We start from the raw sequence: 6,000 nt of genomic DNA on the forward strand, positions 1-6,000 counted from the left end.
GAAGGACTTCAGGCTTATGTGAACCTCAAGTTGTAGAGAAACACTGGACACATTTGACTTCACTTTGGCAGCAAAGTACTTTTGTGCTATGAAAAATTGGATGAAAATAGTCGTAAAAATAAAGAGCCAAGGAAATTAGCCAAGAGAAATTATATGACATAACTAAACGATTTGTAATTTTAATATTTATTTAGAAACGAAAAGATATGTGGCAAACTGCTGTTTAGTTTACCCCCATTGTAGATTATTTTTTAATTAGACGCTAATTCCAGGACGGACATTTTTATTTTATTTTTTAATGATAAAGAAGTAGTTGACTTAAATGTGTCAAAATTAGCCTGTATCACATTATTATGTATAGTCCATCTCGTTTACATTGCAAAATAAACAATGAAATTAGATGACTGTTTTTTTTTCTTTTGTTTTTTTTTTTTTTAGTTTGTCTGGCAAACTTTTTCATTAGTGGAAACTCTGATATAGAGTGACATTCATTCAATGAGACCAGGTTGTTCAAATCTACAATAAAATCTGACAACAATTACATCATTAATTGTGCTTCTTTAGCTCAGGTCACGCTTACAAAAATGCTATTTTTCAGGCTGGTTTAGCTAATGCATATGCGCATTCTAGAGTTGATTGACAGGCGATGTCTGAATCTGAAAGGTGACTGACTCTTTTCCTGTAAGGCGGGACTTCCTTTTCGATACCATTGGACAATCAAATTTCTCCCATTCATTTTAGTAGAAAGGGTCCATCTCTGCTAAATAGTCTCTGGTCACTATCAGCTGCCATTGTATTGAAAAGACAAACCAGAATATTCATTATAATTTCTCCTTTTGTGTTCCACTTAAGTAAGAAGGTCATACAGCTTTTATATGACATGAGGGTGAGTAAATCATGACGGAAATAAAAAAAAAAAAACTACTCTTTTATTTCTTATTTGTGCAATCCCTACCCCTAAAATTAGATAATTACTAGCTGACAGGAATGCTGGTCAATCAACATGTCCTACTTGTGTAAATTATGTTATAACACGAATTATCACCATTGTGGCATTGAGCCAACCTTAACCCTACATTGTAAAAAATGGTAACCTGCATTTGTTACCTCAAATCTTATTTCTACATAGGCTAAATGTAATGTAACCTAATGCAGCCAGGTTGATTTAGTCATATTCAATAATATTTTTGACTTGAATAAAACTAGGTAATTTAGTTTTATCAAGGTGACCTAACAATTTTTTTTATTTAAAGTTTTTTACAGAGCAGTTTGAACCTGGTGCACTGCCTCGGCAAACTGCATATAATGTAAACTGTGTAGCAAATTCCACCAGTTGTGGTATCTTTTCCTGCAGCTCTATCAAAGTGAACTAGATTGCTAGTACCCTATCTGTCACTCACTCGACGCTGTGTCGATGTAGTGACACTAGGGGTCACTCTTGGGAGCCCGAGACACCTCTGGTCTTTGATAAAAGGCCAATGAAAATTGGCGAGTGGTATTTGCATGCCACTCCCCCGGACGTACGGGTATAAAAGGAGCTGGTATGCAACCACTCATTCAGATTTTCTCTTCGGAGGCGAACGGTCATGCTCACTGAGCTGAATTTCTACAGTTCATTCACCTCTGCTGGATCTGACGGCACATTTCAGAGGCTTCTCCCTCCTCAGCACTGGTGCACTGCAGAATGCCCCTGGGCACTTCGGCAGAAAAAAAAAAGAGAGAGTATATTTTCTGAAAGAGTTTTTTCTCTAAAAGAGTATATTTCTCTAAAAGAGCGGCACACACGGAACGTCTTTTAAAAGACACGTCTTTTTAAAGATGCCTTTCCATTGTGTGTTATTCCTGGTTGTGGTCGTTATCTCTCAACTTCGGATGGTCATGATCGCTGTCTTTCGTGTCTGGGCGCGACCCACACGGAGGCAGTGTTTGTGGATGGTTCATGTTCTCACTGCGAGAACATGACCATGGAAACGTTTCGGTCCATAAGAAAGCAAGCCACCCCAGCAGCTCCCTGCCTTGGTCCTTCTACCTATGTGTATGAGGTCAGCGCGGCTAGCACTGAGGGCGATTTGGGGACCCCAATGGGATCGCCTCCCTTGGGTATACCCCCGCGGACCTCCCATTCCCCAGCATGCTTGTCTGCCCCTATCGGACTTCCGGATGAGTCCGCCGGCTCATCTCACGGCGAGTCTGGCCTCTTGTTCGGAGCCCGCGAAGATGATGAGCTCTCAAGCGCAGCATCGGAGAGCGGGCTTGTCCAGTCGGACGCAGAAGCCTCAGCTGGGCTCCCCCCCTCGTGGACGATTGCCCAGTCACAGGCTGATGCAGAAAGATGGACATGTTTCCCGGGCGGCCGCAAGCGTCGGGTTAGAGTGGAATCCTCCGCTCTCCCCTGAACCCTCGCGGCTTGATGATTGGTTCCTGGGCTCGCAGCGCCGCTCAAAGCAGCCATGCCCCGCTCCAGTGCCTTTCTTCCCGGAAGTGCACGAGGAGCTGACGAAATCGTGGTAGGCACCTTTTACTGCCCGGCCCCGATTCCGCAGTTCCCCCGCCCTCACTACCCTCGATGGCAGGACGGCCAGGGGCTATACGGCGATTCCCCTGGTGGATAAGGTGCTCGCAGTGCACCTATGCCCGCAGAGCGCCGCCACCTGGCGTGGACACCCTAAGCTTCCGTCCAAGCGCTGTAGGTTCACGTCGTCACTGACGGCTAAAGCCTACAGCGCTGCTGGACAAGCCGCCTCTGCCCTGCACTCCATGGCTCTCCTGCAGGTCCACCAAGCCAAGGCGTTGAAAGAACTGCACGAAGGTAGTTCCACCCCAGATTTGATGCAGGAACTGCGCTCGGCGACCGACCTCGCTCTCCGAGCGACGAAGGTCACGGTGCGGTCTCCCGGGCGGACGATGGCCACATTAGTGGTCCAGGAGCACCACCTTTGGCTCAACCTGGTCGAGATGGGTGAGGCCGACAAGACACGGTTTCTTGCTACCCCCATTTCCCAGGCTGGCCTATTCGGCAACACCGTTGAGGACTTCGCCCAGCAGTTCTCGGCGGTGAAGCAGCAGACGGAGGCTATCTGGCACATCCTGTCCTGGCGCGGTTCAAGATCCCGCACCCCATCTGCTCGTCGCCAAGGGTGTCCCCTTGCGGTGACTGCACCGGCTCCGCTGCAGCCCGCCCCTTTGGCCCGGCTCCGGCGTGGAGCCCACCGCAGGTAGCAGACGCCACCCGTCTCACAGTTGGCCGCTAAGAACACATGGAGGTCATCAAAGCGCCCCTGAGACGGGTGACCCAGGGACGACGAAACCCACTCACCTGGAGTTGGTAAGAAGACCACTCCATCCCCCGGTGGAGGGCTGAGTGGAAAATCTTTTGTTGCCTTTTTGTTTGATTTCGCCGCATGCCTAAGTGGCTGCGGTACCGAACAGTTCAGCAAAAGAGCGGTTTCCTTCCTCCCTGGATCAAATACCCGGTGTGCACGGTCGTCATCACGACTACCGTCCATGGGTTTTTCCTTGCAGGATTGGCTCTCCAGCGGTGGTCTTCCCACCCCTGAGCACCCAGCTGTGGCACACAGCCGCCCCCGATGTGGCAGTCTCCACGAGTTACGAGGACAGGCCTCTTCCTCCCCCATCCCAGGCTGTTCTGAGGGTGGTCACAAGGAGCCAGGTAAGTGCTTCGATGTCCCTAGACTCAGCACGGTCACGAGGCCCCACCTGCCAGTACGTCCGACGACGTTGTCCCCTTGGTCCCCCTTGCGCGGAACTTGGATGCGTGGCTTGTGCTTTCCAATCCGTCGCGATGGCGGATCTGGACCGACCGACTCGGCTACGCGATTCAGTTCAACAGGTGCCTGCCCAGGTTCAGCGGTATCCACTTCACCTTGGTCAAGGACGAAAATGCTGCTACCTTGCGCGTGGAGATCGCTACCCTACTATGGAAGGGCGCGATATAACCTGTCCCTCCGGCCGAGATGAAAAAGGGGTTTTACAGCCCCTACTTCGTACCGAAAAAAGGTGGTGGGTTGCGGCCAATCTTGGGCCTTACACAGACTCCCGTTCAAGATGCTGACGTAAAAACACATTCTGGCGAGCGTCCGGCATCAAGATTGGTTCGCGGCGGTAGACCCCCCGACTAGATCTGGCGGCCCAGTCAGATAATTCCCCTTCTTTTTTAGGGAGTGGAAAAAAAGAAGTGGAAAAGAGGCCACGATTGGGTTAGCCTGTCTCAATCTTTTGGGTAGTCGACTTGTCCCCAAAGGGCCGTTCGACACTAATAACTATGTTGGGGGAGGTTACGTGTTGACCTGGTGTGCTGGCTACGAGGCACACAGTGGTCTGCCCGCCACACACTGCCAGTTCACGTAACACAGTTCAGCCAGTTGTGGCGTTCCGTATAGGGACCCCTAGTGTCACTACATCGACACTACGTCGAGTGAGTGACAGATAGGGAACGTCATGGTTACTTGTGTAACCTCCGTTCCCTGATGGAGGGAATGAGACATTGTGTACCTCCTGCCACAACGCTGAACTACCCGCTGAAATGGCCGGGCCTTAAAACCTGAATGAGTGGTTGCATACCAGCTCCTTTTATACCCGTATGTCTTGGGGAGTGGCATGCAAATACCACTCGCCAATTTTCATTGGCCTTTTATCAAAGACCAGAGGTGTCTCTGGCTCACAAGAGTGACCCCTAGTGTCACTACATCGACACAATATCTCGTTTCCTCCATCAGGGAACAGAGGTTACACAAGTAACTGTGACGTTCTTGCTTCTTTAGTAATTCGACATTAAACATTATAGCTTATAAATTTGTTTCTGATTATTGGCTATAACGACTGGAGGAATACAAAAGAGGACCTGAAAAATGGCGATTTCAGTCAGTAAGCAACAACTTTGCACAAAGAATAAAAAATGAAGATAACCCTAGAAATATCAGCAGAGCTAACATTAACTAAACAAATGTTGCATCTTTCTGTGTTGACACATATAAATTTACATGATTGATGTGCATTCATTCAGTATATATGAAAACAAAGGGAGAAAAAAAATGAATATACAGTATGATGCAAAAAGGGACAAAGTGCTTATACAGCTGAAGTAAGCCATGTAGAGGATATAAACCAATTCTCAAATACCTCATAAATCAGATTTTAGTTGCATTGACATTTAATATGGACTTTTTTATCACTGAGAAACTAACTCATTACAACTTGTTCGATTTTTCAATGTCAAAAATTTATTTTGTGCAGAAAAAAACAACAACAAAAAAACCTTCATATGGATCCATCAGGTAAGTGTTAACATTCACAACATCATGTCTCTCCCTCTCGCTCTTACTTTCTATCCTTCTCTCTTCTCTGTGTATGTGCATGTATGCTGTGTGGTGTATTGGTTTTGTGCCTGCATGTGCGGTCCTGATGGCCATTCTCAGCCATTCCTTTATCAGATGGATGTTTTCACACAAGGTGGGCTCAGCCAGCCGCTAATCTTCACACCTCCGGCAGGGCGAGTGGAAAGCTCAGGAGCTGATAACAAACCTACATGCCACATAGAATTAATTGGCTAATTATCATAGCGAATGGAGTGAAGAAAAATCTAGACATCACGAGTAAGCTTTGTCCCTCGGCTTTCTTCTCATCATGAAGTCAAATCCTGTTTATCAATTACCAGTTTTAATGAGCACGTAGATGGACATTGCTGTGCCATCTCAGGTTTGCATGTTTCTTGGAAATCATAAAGATCGTATTTCAACAGTTCTCTAATGCTTTTCTGGACGTTAACTGCCTGAATCTGTATTTACAGATAATATGTTTTTGTTTTTTTGTTTGTTTGTTTTTTATTTAAGAAGAAATTAATTGTGTCCACTGATAGTATTGTTTATTTGCATATTCTGACCACATTGATTTAGAACAGATTAACTCAAAGAATTCTACACATCAGTTTTGTGAAAGGGCAAAAAATCTGTGCTAAATGCAATTCCCCCAGACTGATCACAC

Source organism: Myxocyprinus asiaticus, chromosome 16 (genome assembly GCF_019703515.2).
Source record: "Myxocyprinus asiaticus isolate MX2 ecotype Aquarium Trade chromosome 16, UBuf_Myxa_2, whole genome shotgun sequence".
NCBI classification, from domain to species: Eukaryota; Metazoa; Chordata; class Actinopteri; order Cypriniformes; family Catostomidae; genus Myxocyprinus; species Myxocyprinus asiaticus.